A 23,550-nucleotide genomic window follows, 5' to 3' on the forward strand; every position below is an offset into this window, starting at 1 on the left:
TCTGAATTAAAATCATAGCATCCCAGCCTAGTTTGTGTTGGAAAGGACCTTAAAACTCATCCAGTTCCAACCCCTGCCATGGGGAGGGACACCTTCCACTAGAGCAGGTTGCTCCAAACCCCTGTGTCCAACCTGGCCTTGAACACTGCCAGGGATGGGGCAGCCACAGCTTCTCTGGGCACCCTGTGCCAGAGCCTCAGCACCCTCACAGGGAAGAGCTTCTGCCTGATGTGTGTGTGTGTGTGTGTGTGTGTGTGTGTTCACAGCTATGAGCAAGCCAAATGCCTGTCCCACCGTACTTCAGTTGCTGGTATGAAGTGAAGATCACCAGCCTGCTTGACCCAATATGCTCAAGGCTTTGTAGGTTTTCTTCAGTGGACTTGGATGCTCCTCGCACCTCCTTACCTTTTGCTATGCTAATGTGCATCCATGGTTTCAGAGCTTGGCTGCTGCAATCCTCTGCTCCAAGGCTGCCCTTTGAAGAGGCCGCTGAGCTCAGAAGAGCATCTGCAATGGTCCATGGCTGTGTTTGCTTGGTGCTCCCCACCTTTGGGGTGGCTTTTGAGCGAGTCCGAGACCTCACATTTGGTCACTTGGGAAGGCTCACTTCTGAGCTGCTGGCTTTCTTCTGGTCCTTCTTCAAAGCTGAACTGATGTGTGCTTTTCTCATGGAGAATATGGGTGGCACTGCACAAAAGAACAGGATGGTTTGGGGACAATTACCCAAAGTCATTGGGCAACAGTTATTTGATCTTTAGGTGTTCTAGCACTCGGGTGAAAGGAGCTTTCTATAAAGTCATTTGAGCAGCTCTTGTGCAAACCGGGTGCTGAATCCTTCAAGAACCTAAGAAACCTGGTAAATGACTTGGCAGATGTTAAAGACAGGGTAGAGCTGAAGTTTTGGGCAGTGCAGTGCCTGTATTTATTAGGTAGGAGGATGAAGGCATGGATTTAATTGGCAGGATGACAGCACATTTCAGGTGTATTCATCACTGCTGTCTGTGTGCCTGGCTCAGGTAACAGATCCAGTTGCTCTCCTTTGAAAGGAAACCAAAGCTCAGTAATGCGAATAACTCCTCTTCAGGTTGCTTTTCTTACTGCAAAAAGCAGTGGGGGTTTGTTGGGTTGGATTTGTTTGTTTTCCTCTGTGTAAGGTGAAATCACTCTCTGCAACAAGTTTACTATTGGTGGTAACCAGGATGTCCCAAATGTAATCCATGTGTTGCTGTCCCATCTGTGGATACGCTGTGGCAGAAGGTGACAAGTTGTGACGCTTGGGTTGTGGGGTGCTGTGGGTGCCTGCAGCTTAGCCAGAAGAGCTGCTGCTTTGCTGGAGCAGCTGGATACAGCCATTGCGGACTCTTAAAGACTCCTTTCCCCATCACAGTAGCTGCAGCCTGACAGTTCAAACACAGTCTTGTTTTGATTCTTGCCGAGAAGTTTCAGCCTGGAGAAGAGAAGGCTCCTTAAGGGGAGACCTCAGAGCAGCTCCAGTGCCTAAAGGGGCTACAGGAAACCTGGAGAGGGGCTTTGGACAAGGGCCTGTAGGGACAGGACAAGGGGAATGGCTTTAACCTGCCAGAACAGGGGAAGCTCAGGTTGGAGATAAGGAAGAAGCTGTTCCCTGTGAGGGTGCCGAGGTGCTGGCACAGGGTGCCCAGAGAAGCTGTGGCCGCGCCATCCCTGGCAGTGTTCAAGGCCAGGTTGGACACAGGGGCTTGAATCAACCTGGTCTAGTGGAAGAGTTGGAACTGAGTGAGCTTTAAGCTCCCTTCAAACCAAACCATTCTATGATATAATGGTTGTGTTCTTCCTGTTGTGCTGTTCCTGTGGTGAGCCTGTGCCTCGCCTGAGTCAGAGGATCTTGGCAGAAGGTGGCTGCTCAGGAGTATATGATGCTGTTAGCAGCAAGGTTTTGAGTTGGCTCAGGGATGTAGGGTTGTGTGGATTCACATGTGTGCATGTCTATCCTAACTCCACCTTGGATATGAAAGCTTGAGTTTGTGAGAGAGTTCTGCTTAAGTTGACTATGGGATCACCTTTTGTTTCAGAGACCTCCTCTGCAGTGAGTACAGACAGCTCCTGTTTGCCTCAGGGTGTGATTGCCCCTGATCTGTCCAGGCTCTTCCTGTCTGAACTGGCTCAAGGTCATTCCTTCGGGCTGTGCAGCCTGATCAGGGTGTTGTAGCCTGCTCAACTCACTCGTTTCATGTGTCTAACCTGCCTTTGGGTAAATGGACTAGGATCAGTGTGGTCTGTGGTGTAGATGATAGGTGATGTTGGGCTAGAGAACTCAGTGATTGCTGAGTAATGCTGTCTTGCATAAAGGTGGGCTTTGCTTTCCTCCCCCCAGGAACTGAAGAGCTGGAGATTAAATACGTATGTTAATCAGACCGGGACATGGTATGGTTGGTTCTGGGAGCTTTGAGCAGGGATTGAAGGTGCCCAGCACTGGCCATTACGCATGAAGTTGTCTCTTTGACATGCCTGAAGTCCAGGAGGTGACCTCTGAGAAGTACTGCTCTGTCTAATGGCTGCTGTGGAGCCAGTCTTCGCTGGTGCTCATTGCTGGAGCATCCAGCATGCTGATAGTGCCATCACAGCATGCACAGTGTATGGCAGGATGCTTATAGCAGTAGTTGTGTAAACTTACGGGGTTTGGCCAGCTAGACACCAACTAGAGAAACAAGACTTGCTGAATAAGCAACTTAGAACTGAACACAAACACATAGTGCAGCCTTTGCCTAGCTGATGAATTAGTAATGCATTGCTCTGGGTGTGATGGGCTCAAAGCAAGGGTAGATGACACTGCTGCTGAGTAGATACTTCCATTGAAAGTCAGTTGCTATAGAATCACAGGATGGTTTGTGTTGGAAGGGACCTTAACGCTCATCCAGTTCCAACCCCTTGCTATGGGCAGGGACACCTTCCACTAGAGCAGCTTGCTCCAAGCCCTGTCCTTTAGCCATGGGAGTTGGGCTCTGCCATCCCATGGTCCCTCCTGGTGTAGGCGAGCTGGGAGGAGGGCTGGTGGAAAGCAGTGTGCTTCCAGTGTTGTGGTTTGCTTTTTGAGCTCCTCAATCTGCCAAAGCTCTGCAGAAGGCACTTGTTTTTATAGTGAAATAATGATGCTCATAGGTGGTTTAGACACAGATGTAGCTGTGGCTTTAGCTAAGTATGAGTATGGTTACTTTTGTCATGCTAGAAACTCCTTCATTCTCCTCATTCTCCTGCAAGTAACAAGTGTGGGACTCCTTATAGTAGCTTACACCCCCCCCACCCCCCTGGAGTCTTCAACTGGAGTAATTTTGCACTAAGAAGTAGCAAGTAGCAGTTTAGAAACTGCTGGCATTGAGCTTGGAACTGGCTCTTATTCTGAAGGAGGCAGAATGCTCATTATTCACTCAATGTTGTTTTTTTCCTCCTGTTTTCCTGCAAGACTGTATTTTCATCGTGTCTGTGAGCTTGCCTGTTGTTGTCACATTTGCAAGTTGTTAATAACATCCTGGTTTGTTAATGTATTCTTTGTATTGGCAAAGTCGAAGTGATTTATTGTCTTAATCCCCTTTATTTACCATTCTGCTGCTTCCAAGTCAGCGGTTCTGCTGACTCAGCTGTGCAGAGGATACCTTTGTGTGCAGGGAAGATGCAGGGAGGAAAACTCAGACCTGGGTGTCTCCTCTGCCTCCTTCTCCTCCCAAATGGGAACCAGTGGAGCCTGCTGGACACTTTCACTGGTTGCTGATTCCTTTCATTAGAAAACACTTGGCTTGGAGTTTCCCCATGACCTGATTCATGCCTCAGATATAGTCAGAGATGTTGGACACCTTCAACACAGGCAGCCCTGCTAGCGAATGCTGGGCTGCACGCACTGTGCTGCTCTCCAAATCCTAGTTCAAGCCCTTTTTCAGCTGCTGAGACAATGAATTCAACCATATGGGTTCTTCCCAGCCCCTTGCTGCTGTTGGACTCCTGAAATGCTGCTGTGGACCTCTTTCCAGGAGAACAAGCACTGAAACATCTAAGCATGGAGCAGTCTCTCATTCCAAGCAGCACATGCTCACAGGGCTTTCTCATTGCTTGTCCAGATCCTTCAAACCACTGACCTTTGCAGAATGCCCTTGGCTGTGCCAGCAGAGGAGCATGCTGGCAGCTTGAAGATGTTTTGTCTGGCGTTGGAGCAGAAGTGAACACTTAGTGCTGGTGGAAACGGATAAGAGGGCAGAAAACACTATGTGTGCCGAGGGTTCGGATGCCTGGCTTTGTCTGATGACCAGTGGTTGTGGCACTTCCTTCTCCTGTGTTGAAAGGTGACATTCGGGGGGGGGGGGGTTAAGCACACATCATGCAGTCTGTGTGACAGCTGTGTTGTCAGTGTAGTTTGCTGGCTCCCTTATGACTTAGCCTGACCTTTAAATAAGCAGTTGTACAGAGCCTTACACATGCAACTCGTTGCAACGCTGCCGCTGCGGTGCGGAGCAGGCAGATGTCACAACGCGCTCCCGCTTGCTCTCAGCAAGTAAAGCTATGGGAGGAAAACACCTACAGCTCTGCAAGACACAATAGCAGAGTGGAGGGAGCCGGGGGTGATGCGTGTGAAGGATCTGTGATTTGTGATACTGGAGGCTTAAAGGTAAAAATAGCATCATTCCTAATAGTAAAAGTGAAGGCTTCTGCACTACGCATTTGCATTCTGCCAGTCGGGAATGAATGGAGGAGTAGCTTGCTTGCAGATGAGAAGCAGGAATGAATAAGCACTTAAAACTTGGGTGCTGAAGGAGCAGCTTTTTCAGCTTGGCCTCTGGAAGAGTCAGAGCCACGGAGCCCCTTTTCTCATGCTGTCCTAAATAAACATGCCAGGAAGCATGGAATGGAACCTCCTTCATCGTCCCTGTGGAGTTGCACTGCTCTGTTCTTGGCGTGCTCGAGGACTTGTTATGACTAGGGCTGTGTGCTGATGCTTTGGAGAGGACCCCCCCCCCTTGCTGCCTGCTCCCCCCTGTGTGCAGGAGGGAGGTGTTCAAAGCAAATTCGCTGCTTTGAACTTCTTCACCAGCATAAACATCAGCACGGGGCAGGAGATAAGGCAGGCAATGGTGTCTTAGTAGGAGTGAGTAAATCTGGGCCAGGTTAGATGGGGCTTGGAGCAACCTGCTCTAGTGGAAGGTGTCCCTGCCTGTGGCAGGGGGTTTGAGCTGGATGAGCTTTTAAGGTCCCTTCCAACCCAAACCAGGCTGGGATTTTTACCTCAATTGCAAATTTTGCCTTAGCAAAGTACCAAAAAGCACTGAGTAATACCCCCAACCTCAGGGATTGCTTACATTCATAACAAAGCTGTTGCAGTTCAGTTGTTTCAGGCATGTAATGCATCCCTGATGTGCATGATGTGGGAAGTGGTATTGGTTTGGCTTTTCTCTTCCCTTTTTCCTCCCTTTGCTTTCTCTCTTCCCCTAAACCATTCCTTCAGGTAGTTTCTTTGGGCTTGCTAATAGCCTAGTCCAGTGTGGATACCTTCAGAGGGTAAGAAGTTGAATACACCTCATCCTGTCTTTATGTTCCAAGATTAATGCTATTAACTGCTTGCTTGGTGCTTAATGATAAACTTGTTCAGGCATGGCCAGAAGGGATTCTCTGGACACCAAAACACCATTTTTACTTTTGTGGCTGCAGGTACTTGTAGCACCTGAAGGATCTGCTTCTTAAAACTGGTATTTGGGAGTATTTTTCCACTTGCCTGCCCATTCCTAATGCCTTCAACACTTCAGACGCCCTCTGCACACCATGTAATGTAAATGGGTGCATATGTAAGAGTAAAGTGAGGAGAAAAGCCAGTAACTGGCCTTTGGAAATCAGAAGGGATTAAAGGGATTATCTCTCAAGGCTTTTATAATATTCCTATTTGGCTCCAACTTAAATGTCACAAACCTCCTACTCCGAGAGGTCCCACCTGCAGGGAGCCTTGGCAGGTCTTTCCCAAGCAGAACACGGGCATCTTGTAGCTGCTCTTGTTAGTTTGGTTCAGATGTCGGGGCTCCCTGTCCCAAAGACCAAACCCAAGCACTTACGGAAGAGACAGGGTAGAAAAAAGTCTTTTTGGAAGGTTTTTGTCATTTGTAATAGCTGAAAATGAGATTTGGTCTCTTCTCAAAGCAGGATTAGGTCCCTGCAAGCCTAACAGTAGGTGAATGTGCAAAGGAGTCAGTTGCATGTGGTTGAACCCCTTTTAATAGGGTGTTGGAAAGAGGAGCTGCCTGCAGTGTTATTCACTGCAGTCTTCAGGTATCAAAGGGTTCCTGCATCATGCAGAATTTCCTGTGAGTGGGCTTGTGCAGAGGAAAATGGTAATTAGTTCTTGTGAGTGGTTGTGTGTGATCCTGTCATAGAATCCCAGCCTGGTTTGGGTTGGAAGGGAGCTTAAAGCTCATCCAGTTCCAGCCCCTGCCACGGGCAGGGACACCTTCCACTAGAGGAGGTTGCTCCAAGCCCCTGTGTCCAACCTGGCCTTGAACACTGCCAGGGATGGGGCAGCCACAGCTTCTCTGGGCACCCTGTGCCAGCGCCTCAGCACCCTCACAGGGAAGAGCTTCTGCCTAAGAGCTCATCTCAATCTCCCCTGTTCTGGCAGGTTAAAGCCATTCCCCTTGTCCTGTCCCTGCAGGCACTTGTCCAAAGCCCCTCTCCATGTTTCTTGTAGCCCCTTTAGGCACTGGAGCTGCTCTAAGGTCTCCCCAGAGCGTGGCAGAGGGGCAGGATCCCCTCCCTGAGCTGCTGCTCATGCTCTGGGGGTGCACCCAGCACACGGGATGAGGGTTCTGGGCTGCAAACACACATGGCCTATTCCCATGAGGCATGGAACAGGCTTTGTTCAGGGAGGATGGAGTGAAACCTCACTGTTGTGTGCAGATCACCTGTGTTCAGCTGAAGCAGCTTCCTCCCAGCTGCATAGCTTCCTGAATTGCGGTGAAGGAAGGATGTGCTGTTGACTCAGAAGGCTTATAATGTGGTTTTAGGGCCAAGGTCAGCAAAGTAGGTGGCTGATTTAGGAAGTTACCTGCTTGCTGTATGCTCTTAAGGCTGCGAATCACTTTACAGGCCCAAATTGGAAGGTAGAGCGGGGACATGGGCTATGTGGATTTGCATGTGGTTAGATAACAGTAATGTGACAGGGCAGAGTGGAATTTGTGTTTGCATCATTACATTTGACACTTGCTTACTTAACTGTTACACCAGGGTGTAAACTGGTGTGTTCCCTGTGGCTTGTTCACATAAACTCTGTCCGCAGGTAGTGTGCAGAATCAGTGTCTAAAGCTGGATTGTGCAATAGAATATGTTATATATGGATTTAAACCCATCCTTCCTCCTCCCCCCTCCAAAAATACCTGTCCCTGTCTTGCTTTTCCCTTTGAAAACTGCTTCTTTGGCTTTGATGCCTTTGCTGTGTGTGGCATAGCTGACATTTCTATGAACAAGAATGTAAACAGCAAGACTCACAGCAGAACTCTGCGAGCTCTGGTGCATCATCTGTTTGTTATGTCATCTGATCTAATGGGAGCGAAATAGAAACCAGATGTCAAGGCAGAGCAATTACAATCCTTCATCTGTGAGTATTACAGTAAATGGACTTTGTATTCCACCCCCTGTGCCTGAAATGTGGAGTTTTATTTGTTGTTGGGGGGGGTGGTGGTGTTGGGAAAGTGCTGCAGGGGATGCAGAGCTCTCAGCATGCTTCTTGCTTAAAGACTTTGTTATTCAGTGCTTGTGTTCTTTCATGTAATTAAAGTCTGTGTGTGCCTCTGCATCCGCAGTTCCAATTGAAGATGAGCTGGACAAGCTCAGTCTCAGGAGAACACCCCTTCATGCTTGGCTCTGCGGGGTGTATGCTCAGAGCTGTGCACTTGTCAACGTGGAACTGCTTTACTTATCCTTTAGAAGGAAAACCCTATCAGTTTGGTTTGGTTTGGGGCAGGCTCTGCCTTGGTTTCTTGAGCTGGAGAAACATCTGGGAGCAGAGCAGATGGGAGCTGCGGTTTGCTCTGTTTCTTCAATTCACCATGTGAGTAGGAGGATAAAAGAGAAGATGGATAAGCATTGATTCTTTCTGTTGGGGAAATGGCTTCTTCCACTGCTAGTTTATCCAGGAGGTTTCTCTCTGCTGGCTTCTATTAAATAAGGCAACCCCTTGGTCAAGAAAGAAATCGATAAACAGCTATCTTCACCTTCACAAGTGGAGACCTGTCTATGATCTCACTGGATGTTGGCTGATAGGAATTTGCCTCCATCCTTCTTTCTTTTTCTTAACCTCCTGGTTGTGCTGCATCCTGCAGCCTGGGTTTGGCACCCTGATGCACAGCTCCTCTTGGCGTGTTGCTTCACCAATGACTCTAAATATTATGGATGAAGCTTTCATGTTGCACTGAATGAACATCAGTCTGTTCTGCACTGACAGCTTTCCATGGGTGGCTGCAGTGCAGAGCACCTTAGGTGCTAAACAGGCCTTTTCCTCACAAAATACAATAAGTCTTTAATGAAGCCAGTATCCTCATGTACCTGTTAAGTACAGATAACTTCAAGAAATCCTTAAAGAGAATCATAGAATCCCAGCCTGGTTTGGGTTGGAAGGGACCTTAAAGCTCATACAGCTCCAACCCCTGCCATGGGCAGGGACACCTTCCACTAGAGCAGGTTGCTCCAAGTCCCATCCAGCTTGGCCTTGGTGAAGCCAGAGCTGAAGACAGCATCAAGCATTCCTGGTTTGAATTGCTTCTTTTCCAAATGGAGACCATAAAGCCCAGTGGGGACTATCCCCTTGGGTTAGTTACTGTGGACATTGATCCAGCTCACTTACAAAGGCACCTTTCTGAAGGTAATGATGTTCTTTCTATGCTGGTACTCTGCAAGGCCCAGAGGTTGGGAAGCTCTGTGGCTTGGTCATCTAAAACACCTTGTGCCATGCCTGCTTTCCCATTATAGAAACTGGATACTGTGCTAATTGGGCTTAAAGCCATGGGAATGCATAACGGGAATGTTGGCCAGAGCGTGCTGGTAGACAACAGTGACTCTTTGCAGTCAGACCTGGTGGACGATTCGTTTTAAGAAGGAACACAAGTCAATCCCAAGTGGATGTTGGGCTCAATTCCCCTGCTGTGGCACTGTGTTGGTTGTGACCAGCCTCCATGACCTTAATTCCCAGCCAAGGGAACTGGTTGTACAGTGTTTGCTGGGGACACAAATACTACGACTCATGAGTCGCACGTCTCCAGCAGCTCTTACTCCAACAGCAGTTGTGCTGGCAGCGACCTTCAGCGCAGCCCTGGGCCTGCACCCTGTTATTTTTAACCTGTCTGTGTAAGTTTCCAATACAAAGTATCTGGTAGTGCCAATCCGGGCTGTGTGCATTCCCAAATCCTTATCTTCCGCTTTCTAGTGCAGCGCCCTATCGGCTGGGACAGTTTCGGGACTGGGGAGAGCTTCGCTTTGATGTCTGTGGTCCCAGAAATCCTCTGGTTTAATGCTATGGAGACTTTGTAGAAGGGAATTTTTGTAAAGATGAGTTTCAGTGCTATCTTTTTTTTGTTGGTATTTTTGAAAGAGAAAAATACTTTGGGGTTTAAAAATAGCCAAAGGCTGAACTTTGATTAGGCTGCTCCGGCACTGACGTCAGCCTGTGACATTTATCTCGGTACGGGTTTGTCACCCTGTTGACTAAGGCTGTATTTACACAAATGGGGATATTTCTGGCCATTGTGAGAGGAAGGAGGAACATCTCTGCTCAGTTGTGTCCTTGTCCTTCCTATTCCTGAAGTTTGGCTTTTCTGCGGCTCTGCTTTGATACTGGGGGGCCAACAGGGCTTTATTTTCCATGTGGTGGAGGGGAGAGTTTTAGGTATTTATAGAACCAACCAAGTTGGAAAAGTCCTTTAAACTCATCCAGTCCAACCATTGCCCAGAACTGCCAAGGCCACCACTAACCCATGGCACTGTTAACAGGCAGGTAATGGATATTCCACAAAGAGGAAGTATGGAAAATTGCCCTATAGTTTTCTATAAGTGCTTCCATCTAAAATCTTTTCCTAGAGCCTAAGATTTCCCTCAAGTAGCTTTTATAGGCCATGGTTACAGTTGAAATGAAAAGTCAGAGAAGCAGTACCTTTCTCTGAAGTTCTTCTGTTAGTAGCAGTGTGTATTGCCAGTGTAATTGTTGTGTATCTGTATAGAACTGAGCTCTTGCTCTCTGGTGCTGCTACATAAGGGAGTTCAGTAAAGCAGGAAGGTGCAGTGTCATTCCTTAACTATCCGTGTTAGTGTCAGAAACCAGGATCTGCAGCGGCAGGGCTCTGGCTCACAAGTGGAGGTTACAATGGTGAGACAAGAGGGAGCTTTGCTGTGAGTGCAGCTGAGCACACTTTGAGGAGGATCCAGAGCAGCAACAGCTCAGCTACAGCTTAAAATTCCCTCTCTTTATGTTGTTCAGACTTTGGGCTTTAAACTGCTGTGGTGTGGGAAAGGTTTCGCAGGGAAAAGATCCCTCTGTGGAATAAGGTGGTGCAGCTGGTTTGGGATGTCTTGGATACTAGTTTGGATGTCTTTGCTTTGGGCCATGGAGATGCTGCGAGGGCTGGAGCAGCTCTGCTCTGGAGCCAGGCTGAGAGAGCTGGGCTGGTTCAGCCTGGAGAAGAGAAGGCTCCTTAAGGGGAGACCTTAGAGCAGCTCCAGTGCCTAAAGGGGCTGCAGGAAACCTGGAGAGGGGCTTTGGACAAGCGCCTGTAGGGACAGGACAAGGGGAATGGCTTTAATCTGCTGGAGCAGGGGAGACTGAGATGAGCTCTTAGGCAGAAGCTCTTCCCTGTGAGGGTGGAGTTGGGACTGGATGACCTTTAAGGTCCCTTTCAACCCAAACCAGTCTGGGATTTTGTGATTAAGGGTATCCCTATGCCATGCATCTCTCACGTGAGGATCTTTATGCCTTGGGGTGTGTTACTCAGTACAGCATGGGACAGGCTTGCACAAGGTGGGGCTGTCGTCTATGCTTTGGATGCCCATGGCACGTCTGGCATAGGGTGATTTTTGGGCTGTGACGTACATTGAAAGTGTATTGGAGAGATGTCACACGGGGAGCAGATAGGGGCATTCTCCTGTGCATTTTAGAAGGTGAGGCAGTATGATCTCTGTTTAGGCTTTGGTACTGTTCTGCATCTCATGTTTTTTTTCCTTAGAGATATAATGTATTGCCTGTGTGCACAACCCTCACATTTATAAACCTCTTACTCTGCATTCATGGAGTGCAGATGTTCATAAACCAGACATTCATGTCTTGCAAGCTCCGCTCGCCTGTGGTGAATGGGAAGCTTTCCCAGGTAAGCTGGAGCTCTCTGTACTTGGGGCCTGGATAAATGAACCTTTCATCATCCCTGGAAGAAGGGGGGAAACCCCACCTTGCTGGGATGGATGCAGAGAGCTGTCTTCTCTGTTGATGAGCTCAATGGCCTGAGGAGCTGGGAGCTCCCTGCAGCAGCTCTTCAGGGCCAGGACCAGGAAGAGGATGTGGAATGGAACAGTTTGCTGACATCTGTGCAAGCTGTTTGGTAAATACAAGGTTCTATCTTTGAATTGAAGCCTTATCAGAGGGTAATGGGTTTTTTTGTGGTACATGGGAATTACTACTGCTTATATATACAAAATACACTGACCCACACAACATCCTTGTCCCTAAACTGGAGAGGCATGGGTTTGACACATGGACCACTTGATGCATAAGGAATTGACTGGATGGTCACACTCAGAGAGCTGTGGTCAACAGCTTGACGTCCAAGTGGAGCCCGGTGATGAGTGGTGTTCCTCAGGGCCATGGAGATGCTGCAAGCCTGGAGCAGCTCTGCTCTGGAGCCTGGAGAAGAGAAGGCTCCTTAAGGGGAGAGCTTAGAGCCCGGAGCAGCTTGCTCTAGTGGAAGGTGTCCTTGCCTGTGGCAGGGGTTGGAACTGGATGAGCTTTAAGGTCCCTTCCAACCCAAACCAGGCTGGGATTCTATTGATTCTTTGCTTATTTCTCTCCCCCAAGGCACTGGGGAGGTAAGTGGGGCTGTCAGCATCTCATGTTGCTTGGGGAGTGGTGTTAATTGCAAAGGCCCATTTAGCTCTTGTTCTGGCTCTTGTTATGTTGTCACTGAAGGTGTTTATCACCTACCTTTGACCACCTCACCCCTTGATCTGTGCAGGGTCACCAGCTATTCCTGGTGCTCCAGCCTGAGCAGCAGCAGCCTCCAGAAGCAGTCTGTCTGTCTCACACGTGGTTGCTCATCGTCTTCTTTCTCCTGGTGTGGATTTCCAGACCCTTAAGAAGTGAAACGCTTCTCTCCACAGCCAAGATTTTGTCCTGCACAGGGCCAGGCTGGTTCACAACCCCACAGAGCAGGATGTTCCAGTTCTGCAGCACTGAAAAGAGAGGGGTGGTCAGCTTTGGACACACGGCACTTGCTTCCTGGGCACAATATTGCTGTGTCTTCTATGCAAAGGTGCGGAAAGGTAAGGATAAATTTACAGAGAATAATAACTTAGTGAAGTAGAAGTAATAGCTTGGAAAGGAATTGAACTTTTTTTTCTGAAAGCAGAGTCTGGATGCCATGTTTACCATCCAGATACCCAAATAGACCAGTGCAGATATGCTTAAACAAGGATATAGCAAAGGAAAAAGAGAATTGGCTTTATGGCTTTTTCAAATAGCAGAAAAACAGTGTGCAAAGATCATCCGTGCCTACATCCAGCTGCATGTGCAAGCTCTGCAGCTGCATCCTCTGAGCATTTTCCCCAATCTCACCTCCAGCTCCCAGGGCCAGCCCCTGCAGCTGCTGCTGCTGCTGGGGAGCAGCTGCTGCACTGACAAGTGCAGTTCCATCAGCCGAGATGTGGGAGCAATGGGAATGAGCACGGAGCAACTGTGTGTAACCGGGGCCATGTCGATCGGGTCCTGTGGAGATGAGTGACTGGCTGTGTGCAGTGGTGTGTACCTTACACTGAGCTGCAACACCCAGAGCCTGAGCCTCCCTGTGTGCTGGGCTGCAGCCCCCAGAGTGAGCAGCCGGTCGGGGAGGGGATTCTCCCCTCTGCTGCACTCTGGGGTGACCTTAGTGCCTAAAGGGGCTAAAGGAAACCTGGAGAGGGGCTTTGGACAAGGGCCTGTAGGGACAGGGGAGATTGAGGTGAGCTCTTAGGCAGAAGTTCTTCCCTGTGAGGGTGCTGAGGCGCTGGCACAGGGTGCCCAGAGAAGCTGTGGCTGCCCCATCCCTGGCAGTGTTCAAGGCCAGGTTGGACACAGGGGCTTGGAGCAACCTGCTCTAGTGGAAGGTGTCCCTGCCCGTGGCAGGGGGGTGGGGCTGGATGAGCTTTGAGCTCCCTTCCAACCCAAACCAGGCTGGGATTCTGGGATTCTGTGGATTGCCATCTTGGGCACCTCGGTGTTGAGCTGGTGGGAGTTAAGTGAGAGTAGTTCCCACACTGGTAAAAGCTGGTGCCACCAGAGTCTCTCCACTCCTCTTTCGTTTGAGAATTGCCCTTTCCTTATCTGGAGCTCTGCTATCCTGAGTTCCATCCTTACAATAACGCTTCCTCCTGCTTTCTTCCCCTCGCTGCCAATCAATGTTGAAGCTGCATGATTGGAGTTGGTGATTCTTTAAGACACGATGAACACTGTCCATGTCAGGAGCATGCTTCAGGTGAGCTCTGGAGGTACCTTTCTGTATGGCAATACTTTATTTAAGTGATGGGCATGTTTTCAGTCAGATAGAATGGTTGAGGAATCCATATTAAGAGTTTGAGCTACGCAAATAGTTAATACCACAGCATTTATGGTGATCCCTAGTTTTTAGTTGCTTCATCCTATTTACCCCTCACAGATTGGTAACTCATTACACAGGCAGGAAAGTTTTCTACTTTCTAGATTACAGTGTAAACTCTGCTTCCATGGTGAACTTTCGGAGTCATCTGGACACAGGGATGACCATGTCAAGGACTCGGCTTTTGCTGGCTTCCAGGAAACTGGGATGTTTTTCTTTCCCGTTTGGGAAGATCCTACGTGAGCATTCCTGGTGACATTGGACTGGGCAGGCCTGGGAGGCTTTTGCTGTGCTGCAGCATCAGTTGCTTGGATAACTTTCTGACAGGATTCTGGTGATAGTTTCCTTTCCATAATCCTATTTCTTACTCCTTTCTCTATTCCTCAGCCTTTCAATTTTTAAGCAGAGTTTCTCTAATGTCAGACAGAAGGGCTCAAGCAGACTCTTCCAGGGATTTGCATTGTTTTTATCCTTCCAAATCTCTGAATACTTCTGCTCCAGATCTGGTAGGTTGCAATTATCCATGTGCAATCCTTCTAGGAAGTGTGAGCATCCTTGTACCTGTGAGCATCCTTGTACTGGTGTCTTTCATCTTGGTTGCTGCTCTGAGCTAGCTAAAGAGGCACTAAAGGATCTAGTGATGCCCTTGCTGCTCTAACCAGTTCTTGCCACCTCTTAAACTTGGATGTGCACTCTGAGTATACTTCATATTGATGTTTTACTGCTGGTGGGTTTTCAACGTGTCTGTTATCCACACGTGGTAAAGCAGTAAGAGCTGTCCTCCTCATGCCAAACTAGTGTAAATAACTCCTCCAAGCACATGACTCAGTAGGTGTTGTTATTTGATGATTGTTGAAAGGGGTGTTTTGAACATTCAGGATGCTTAAAAGCAAAAACAGGTACTTGAGAGAGAGGAGGGTGTCACTGCACAGGATGTGAAACAAAGAGCATCTCTGCTAGAAAGGAGACTAAATACACAAGACAGCAAGCAAAGGCTTTGTTCTGCCAGGCATCCCTTAAACTGATTTGGATTGCATTAAATCTGTCTGCAAGCAGTAGTCCTTAAACTATGCTTTGTGCCCATCTAGGGCAGTGGAAAATCAATGGGACAGGAGGTGTTGGGAGGGCTGTTCAGTGGGGTTGCAACCATAGAGCTTTGGAAGCATCTGAATACTGCTTATGGTTCAGGTGAGTCCTGTGGGAAGTTCTTCTATGGAAACAGGCTGAGAGAGCTGGGCTGGTTCAGCCTGGAGAAGAGCAGGCTCCTTAAGGAGAGACCTTAGAGCAGCTTCAGTGCCTAAAGGGGCTGCAGGAAACTTGGAGAGGGGCTTTGGACAAGGGCCTGTAGGGACAGGACAAGGGGAATGGCTTTAACCTGCCAGAACAGGGAAGATTGAGATGAGCTCTTAGGCAGAAGCTCTTCCCTGTGAGGGTGCTGAGGCGCTGGCACAGGGTGCCCAGAGAAGCTGTGGCTGCCCCATCCCTGGCAGTGTTCAAGGCCAGGTTGGACTCAGGGGCTTGGAGCAACCTGCTCTAGTGGAAGGTGTCCCTGCCTGTGGTAGGGGCTGGAACTGGATGGGCTTTGAGGTCCCTTCAACCCAAACCAGTCTGTGATGATGTACAGTAATGATCTTGATTGGAAAGCATTGAGGAACAAAGTCATCAGGGTGTTATTGAACAAACTCTTGTTTCAGACTGGTGGGGGGCTTTAAATTCTTCAACCTTAAACTGTGGTAGCAATGTTTTCCCTCACTGCCTACCCGGAAGCATAATTCGTGTGGGGTTTAGATGTTAAATATGGGGACAGCAGTTTAAATGGTCGTCGTTTCTCACCGTCATAAATCTTTTAATCTATTCAGATGCTTTTCCTAATGGTAGTAACTGGACTGTGTGAAATTGCGGTGAGCAAAGTCAGAATCCATATTGCCCAAATTGTCTTCCCTTTGATATGTTCCTGCTGGTTTTCCAAGTTAGAAATCCTGCTTTTATTTGGAATATGACAATACTTATCCCTTTAGGACAGTCGCTTGTCACAGCACTTAATCTCCATCTGTGGTCATGGGTATGCATAGGACAGTCCTCAACGTGGGATAAGCTATGATACAAAGAGGTGATGCAGTTGCTTTGAAATGGCTTTTTTTGTCTCCTTTCAGGAGGTGTCAGGGAATGCTAGAGTATTCTTTGCAGCTGGGAAAAATGGTTTGGTTTTAATTTTAGCCCTGCTAATAAAGTCTTGTCATTGCTGTCAATGAAGCAGAAAGCAAATCACTACAGAGCTAACTGCAGGTTGTCATTAAAGCTCATTTCCTGCACGAAGCCAAAAACAATGCAAGATTCAGTTCTGGCCTTCCTAAATCTGTTCGGAATGCTGATGGTTTCCTAAACCCCAAAGAGCTATAGAAACCTACTGTATTTGCAATTATTTATTCACTCGTGTCTGTCACCTTGTCCTGCTTTTCATATGTTCATTTTCTGTTGCCCTTTCTATTCTTAATGTAATGTGTTTCTGCTTCCAGTTGCTGCCACTTGTGGACAGCTGCTTGTAGGGTCCTGCCTGCAAAATCCCTTCCCTCTTCATTGAGCCAGGGGAATAAGAAGCAATCTGTTGTTAGGAGAGCACAGCTGAAACCACATCCTGCCATGTACTTGGGCAGCAGTGGAGCCAGGAGAAAAAACCCTGCCACAACTGCATGGGCACACACTGGTTTGCTTGGAGCAATAGGGGATTGAATGCTAGTTAAAAGAACGCTTCCAACCAGAGAGTTAACAGAGAAAGGGGAGTTTCCTGGGAGCCAAGTTTAATGAATAGAAGTTTTTAGGTTATTGAAGCTTGGATTGAATGGTTCTAGTGCTGTCCCGTTGATAACATCTTGTTGTCTTCAGTCTTTGTTTTGACCTACTCTCAAGTATGAGCTGCCAGAAGGTTTTTGGGCATCAGTTGGTTTAGGGGCTTGTAATACTTAGAGCTTTTGAGGGTAGTCAGTGAGAAGCTGAGCATGACCTGGCTTCAGTGTGTACTTGACCCCAGAACCCCCCCCCCGCCGTGTGCTGGGCTGCACCCATAAAGCATGAGCAGCAGCTCAAGGGAGGGGATCCTGCCCCTCTGCTCTACTCTCATGAGACACCCCCCTGCAGCACTGTGTGCAGTTCTGGTGTCCTCAGCCAAAGAAGCACATGGAGCTGTTGGAGCAAGTCCAGAGGAGGCCACAAGGATGATCAGGGGCTGGAGCAGCTCCTATATGGAGACAGGCTGAGAACATTGGGGGTTGTTCAGCCTGGAGAAGAGAAGCTTTGTGGAGACCTCAGAGCAGCTTCCAGTGTCAAAAGGGGGCTACAAGGATGCAGAGAAGGACTCTTCATCAGGGACTGGAGCAATAGGACAAGGGCTGATGGGTTCAAAGTGAAACAGGGGACGTTCAGGTTGGAGATAAGGCAGAAGCTCTTCCCTGTGAGGGTGCTGAGGCGCTGGCACAGGATGCCCAGAGAAGCTGTGGCTGCCCCATCCCTGGCAGTGTTCAAGGCCAGGTTGGACACAGGGGCTTGGAGCAACCTGCTCTAGTGAAAGGTGTCCCTGCCCGTGGCAGGGGTTGGAACTGGATGATCTTAAGGTCCCTTCAGCCCAAGCCAGGCTGGGATTTTGGGATTCTCTTCAGCTCCACTGGCTTGCAGTTTTTGACATAGAACTTAAAAACACCTCAGGATTGAATGTGTGTATATGGAGAAATACTGAGTCAAATCAGCTTTTAATTCCCTTCTCAGCCACATGCTGCAGTGCTTCATCAACCAGCTTCATAAGGGTTTTGTGCTTTGCCTCATGTTTGTTTTAATGATGACTAAAGCAGAACTTGAGAAGGGGTGACAGCTACAGTTCTGTGGCATTGTACTTGTTATAATTCACTCCTTCATCGGAATGTGTTCCTGAGAAATCGGTTTTCCTTGTTTTCTTCCCCAGCTGTTTTCATCCTGGTGAGTTAGATCTGGCATTCCTGGGTTGATGGAATGTGACTTCTCCTTATGGTGGTCCCTACTGCAGTGATGGAGATGTTGAACTCGGTTACTCCAGCCTTTTGGACTGGCTCCTTTTGAACCAGCTGGAAGGGGTGCTACACCAAAAGCTTTTTTAGGTCTTACTCTCTGTAGCAGAGCAGCACTGTTTATATACACCAAGGAGGAAGTGCAAAGGCAGGAGTGGAGCCAGGCTGTGGAGGGACACTGGTGGGCAGCTCAGCACAGGAGGAGGCCTGGTTTGTGTACTTGAAATGTCTTTGGGTTATAAACTCAAAGGCAGTTTAAGTGGTGTGTCCCAGGAGATGCCCTTCTGAAGTGCAGTGTTGATGTGGATGTAGCCTATGTGTAAGGTATTTGATTCTGTTGTCTCCTAGGATCCTGGATGCTGCTGCCAACTTGGTTTAGTGCTTTTTCCCAGCTAACTTTAAGTGAATTATGGGAGGAGGTGAGCACTGTGCACTGGAGATGGTGGGCACTTCATAGCTTTCCCTTTACCCTTTCCTGAATGGATTTCCTGGACCATTGCAAAGCAGTGGAGTGCAGACTCGAGCTGGAAGGGAAGGTGAGGGGCTGGAAAATACAGGTAATGATGGAGGATGCCTCAAAACACCAGGAGCCAGACAAATGTGAGTGATGTGTGGATCAGGAAGCCTCTTCTGGGAACTTGGGTGTGGAACACGGGCTTGTTTCAGCAAAGCCAGCTCAGGATACAGAGACTTTGTGCTTGGATTGCCATGCTAGCAGAGCTGAAGGTTGAGGAGCATAGGGTTGGTGCAGGCCACCGGGCACATCTTGCCACCATTCTTCATCCCCTGAGAGAGAAAGAGGTATTTCATTTAGGTAGACTGCTGGAGAAGTGTTCTAGGGACCTTCAGAAGCTGAGCATCATCAAGGTGCATCTTGGATGCAAGAGTTACTTGTAGAACTTATGCTTGTTTGAATCCTCCTACCTACAGTGCCGTTTGCCTTGAGATGGTTAATGAAAAGCTGAGTCTGAAACAACACCTCCACTTTGTTTTGTGGTGTTGGCAGGATCTTTGTGCATTCTTTTGTTTCCTAATTGTTTGCAAGAACATAATGGTGTCATTAGTTGTAATTACAGAGGGGTTTGTAGGCTGTGTGTGGTGGGGAGAGCAGCACAGCACCAGCCTGCTGCTGGTGGTGGGGACCCTCCTCATTTGCCAATTCCCAGCCTCCTCCAGCAGGTTTTCCAGTGGACTGCTCTGAGCATGAAGGCATGGAGTGAAATCAGGCTTGCTGCTTGTGCTGTCTGTTTTAGCTGTGTCATGGCATGAGTCTACACAGCAGCTTTCCATCTGGACTGCTCTGAGGTTGGAGGCATGGGCTCGGGTCACATTTGCTTTTCAGTCTGTCTCTTCTAGGTAAGTTGAACTGAGATGCATGGGGAGTACAGAAAGATCCCAGCTTTATCCTCATAGAATCCCAGCCTGGTTTGGGTTGGAAGGGAGCTTAAAGCTCATCCAGTCCCAACCCCTGCCACAGGCAGGGACACCTTCCACTAGAGCTGGTTGCTCCAAGCCTCTGTGTCCCACCTGGCCTTGAACACTGACAGGGATGGGGAATACATCTGTGATGTGTATATGCCTGTGCATATCCTGTTTATAGCCCGCAGGAAGTGCAAGGGAAGTGGGACCAGTGCAGGGCCAGCAAGAACAGCTGTAGCATGGAGTCAAGGCAGATGCTGCCTTTGGCTCTTTCCTCAAGAGAAATGGGGTGAAACATTTGCCCCCAGCCACAGACCTCTTTGCTCCTGCTCTTTATTCTCCTGTGAAGCTCATGGGAAAGGAAAAGAGGAGGGAAAATGTCTTTGCCATGAAGAGAGAGGAAATAGACTTGGATTGGGAATGGGGAGGTCGAGCACATGCCTGGCAGTGTGGCAGCAGTGCAGGTCAGTGGGCTCTGGTTATGGGTTATCCTTTAACTCCAGTGGGATTATGCCTCAACTGTAACATCCTAATCCTTCCTGCCAAGCAGCAGTGAATTACAGGAAGGTGCTAATGAAACCTTCATGCCTGAAGGTTTATTACAACTCTGTTACTTAGGAGAATCCAGAATGTCTTTTAGGGGTGAGGAAGGGGGGAATAAAACCCCCTCCACCTTATCCTGAGTGGTCTATGTTTGACTCTTAATGCCTTTCACGCTGGCGCTGAGCGTTTGGGTGCATCAGCGAGTTTGTCCGCATGCTGGCTTTGTGCAAGTGTTAGGGGCTGACAAGGATGAATCACCCGCTCGGCTCCTGATTTGCGTCAATCAAACCACATTTAAGAGAGGCTTTGTGTGCACTTTGGAATGCAGGCCCAAGGCAAGCGTGTGAGCGAGTGCTTTGAGCAGATCCTCTTCCAACGGGGTTCAGTGGGCTCAGGCTCTGAGGGCAGAGATCTAGTTTTAAGTGGTTTTAAGTGGGAGATGAGGAGCTGCTCTTCTTTTCCTTCCTTTCCCTAAAATCTCTTCCACCGGTGTCATGAGTTATCACTGAACTCTGCATTTGGCATTGTGCAAAGTTTGGGTTTGAGAGCGACAGATACAGGTTTCCGTGTAGAAACAAAGGGTTTGTTTATTCCATAATAAACCCCAAGGTTTTACGGCTGTTAAGTGTCGTGCAGAGGAAACAAGATCCTGGAGAGCACCAACGTTGTCCACATCCTAGCTCTGCCATCACTAAGCCAGGAGGTTGCTGTGATGAGGTTATTGAGGTAAAGGGACACAGGTTTGTGTTTCCATTTAATTCTTTATTTTTCTGAGAAGAGCTTTGCTGAAATTCAGCTTGGTACAGACTCATCTTTCAGCTCCCCAGACGTAGGAGGCCCTGCCTGCAGAATCCTCTATACTTTTAGCCATGAAGTCTGTACTTTCTGACCCAGAAACTGTGACTGCAGCAGTATCGCAAGCCAGGCAGTGTCAGTGCCAAGCTGGAGCTCCCACCTCGACACGGGTTGTGAGCCCAGAAATAAATCCCTTTGGCAAACCCAGCGTTGGGGTGGGACACAACTTCACACTGCTGCTGTGCAGTAAAGTCTTTGGGGGAGGCGTTACCAAGAAAGCAACAACCCCAAAAGCCACAACAGTCATATCTGCCCTTCACTTAAAATAGAGCTACGGAGCTGTTCCTGGAAATCCACAGAGGTTTTGTTTGTTCCCTGTGGAGGTTTTCCTTGCAGGATAGGCACACTGGAGGTATAAATAGTGTAGCCAGCAGGGCCAGGGCAGTGATTGGGCCCCTGCATTGGGCACTGGTGAGGCTGCACCTCGAATCCTGTGTTCAGTGCTGGGCCCTTCACTACAAGAGAGACGTTGAGGTGCTGGAGCAGGGCCAGAGAATGGAGCTGGTACAGGGCCTGGAGCACAAGTGTGATGGGGAACGGCTGAGGGACCTGGGGGTTCAGTCTGGAGAAGAGAAGGCTCAGGGGGGACCTTATTGCTCCCTACAACTGCCTGAGAGGAGGATGGAGCCAGGAGGGGTTGGGCTCTGCTCCCAAGGAACAAGGGATGGGACAAGAGGAAACGGCCTCAAGCTGCACCAGGGCAGGTTTAGATGGGGCCGAGGAACAATTCCTTCCCCAGAGGGTGCTCAGGCATTGGAACAGGCTGCCCAGGGCAGGGCTGGAGTCACCGTCCCTGCAAGTGTTCACACACCTCAGTGCCATGGGTTAGTGGTGGCCTTGGCAGTGCTGGGGAGCGGTTGGACTGGGTGAGCTTAAAGCATAGCATCATTCTATGATGCTATGAAGGTGGATGCTGTCTTGGTGCATGCAAGGTCCACTGTAAATGCTTCTCCTTGTTGTTTCCCACCTCTTGGTATATTCCTTTCACTTGCAGGTGAGAGTGACCCTATTTCTTCTTTTCATCTCCCAGCCTTCAATACCCATGTCCAAGGTCCCGCTTAGCCCTGATGATCCTATACAAGTACACTCTGCTTTCCCTTGTCCTTAAACCCACCCTTGACCTAGTTCAGTCTCAAACCACCTCCCTGCCTCTTCCTTGCTCCTCACTGAAGTCTCTTCTCCGCCTTCCCGTCCCCCTTTGGCACCAGTCCTTGTGCTCATCAAAACATTGATCTCATGGGCTGTAGGCTTGCCAGCATAATAAGGCCATTGCTGTTCCAAACAGTTCTTTTCCCCCCCTTCCTACAAACACAAAGCAATTTATTTCGCCTTCATTGGACTTGCTCTCACTATTTTTCAGGCTGGAATGAGAGGATTAATTCCTGCTTTCCTGCTGACAGTCATAGAAACAAGCTAATTTCCAAGTGTCAGGATGATGATCCTTATCTCACTCAGTTCCTAGAGAAGGTAATAAAATAGCTGTAAGAATAAATTGCTGGAGCAAATGCAGCACATGGGCATATGGCAGTCTATTAATTCCTCCTGTTCTCCCAAACTTTTAAAGGAGATCTATAAATGTTGATAAAACCTAGAGAACATTCAGGTTTGGGGGTTTTCTACCCATCTATTCCTCTTCTGGCCTTTTCTAATGGTAAATTTTGGGCTGGTTTTAAGTGGTTTTCAGACAAGCTCAGTGCTTCCCGGTGGAGATGAACACCAAGAGGCTGGCTTGTCTCTTTCTCGAGACTTGGGGGTGTTGTTGCTGGCTGGTTTTCATCCTCAGAGGCAGACTGGTGAGGAGGGAGCCATTCTGGCAGCTCATTACATCACGTGGTTGCAGTATGGGAGCTCACAGTGATATGAAATTGGGGAGATCAAGCAGCCTCCCTAAATCACACAATCCCAGACTGCTTTGGGTTGAAGGAACCTTAAAGCTCACCCAGTTCCAACCCCTGCCACAGTCAGGGACACCTTCCACTAGAGCAGGTTGCTCCAAGCCCCTGTGTCCAACCTGGCCTTGAACACTGCCAGGGATGGGGCAGCCACAGCTTCTCTGGGCACCCTGTGCCAGCACCTCAGCACCCTCATAGGGAAGAGCTTCTGCCTAAGAGCTCATCTCAGTTTCCCCTGTTCTGGCAGGTTAAAGCCATTCCCCTTGTCCTGTCCCTACAGGCCCTTGTCCAAAGCCCCTCTCCAGGTTTCTTGTAGCCCCTTTAGGTATTGGAAGGCTGCAGTAAGGTCTCTCTGGAGCCTTCTCTTCTCCAGGAATGTTACAAAGAACCTCCTGTGCCCAACTGTTACCAACTCTTTTCCTTACACAAACAGCTTTGTTTAGTCTCCTTTTAAGTTTTTCCAGCAGTCACCCCCATGCTCTTCCATATCCTTGCTTGTCAGTGTGATGGCCTCTTCTTGCCTGCATCAGGTGTGGTGGCAGAGGGGTGCTCCATGCTCCATGCATTTTCTAATGCCTATGGATTACATGACTGGGAAACTTACTTTCCTGTAGATGCTATTGGTAAACCAGAAGTACTGTGATTGAAGAGCCTGGCCATACTACTCTGCTTCTGGGTCCTCCTGTACTAGTGATGGCAGAACAACGGTGATGCTTACTATGGTGCTGCTCTCCAGGATCTTGTTTCCTCTGTGGAGTTTCTCCTCCTATTGCATATAGGAAAGGTGAATGTAAATTAGATAGAGGTAAAAAGAGTTAAACCATCAAATTTATCCTAAAAACAGGGAAATGGGTCCTTTTCTGTTGGAATTGTGGCGATCCCTTCTCTTTGATTAAAGATGTGTCAAAGGGAGTGTTTGCAGTGTGTGGGACCTGGATCTTTGCTTTCTTGAGGCTTCGAAGTGACAATGTCCTGTTTTCA

The 23,550-nt window shown here is 48.6% G+C and overlaps 1 protein-coding gene across 14 annotated transcripts in view; it reads left to right on the top strand.

Moving 5' to 3' along the window:
* Window positions 1-23,550, top strand: part of HDAC4 (histone deacetylase 4) — a 214,718-nt gene that overhangs the window by 36,416 nt on the left and 154,752 nt on the right. Inside the window, exon 3 of one of the 14 annotated variants that reach the window (XM_057422078.1) lies at window positions 22,038-22,144. The exons of the other annotated variants lie outside the window; for them this stretch is intronic. The gene's annotated coding sequence lies outside the window, so the exon portion shown is untranslated. The remainder of the gene's footprint in view (window positions 1-22,037; window positions 22,145-23,550) is intronic. 14 annotated transcript variants of the gene reach the window in all.

Source organism: Pezoporus wallicus, unplaced genomic scaffold, assembly GCF_028554395.1.
Source record: "Pezoporus wallicus isolate ANWC-B61680 ecotype Strahan unplaced genomic scaffold, APGP_CSIRO_Pwel_v1 contig_3488, whole genome shotgun sequence".
Lineage (NCBI taxonomy): Eukaryota > Metazoa > Chordata > Aves > Psittaciformes > Psittacidae > Pezoporus > Pezoporus wallicus.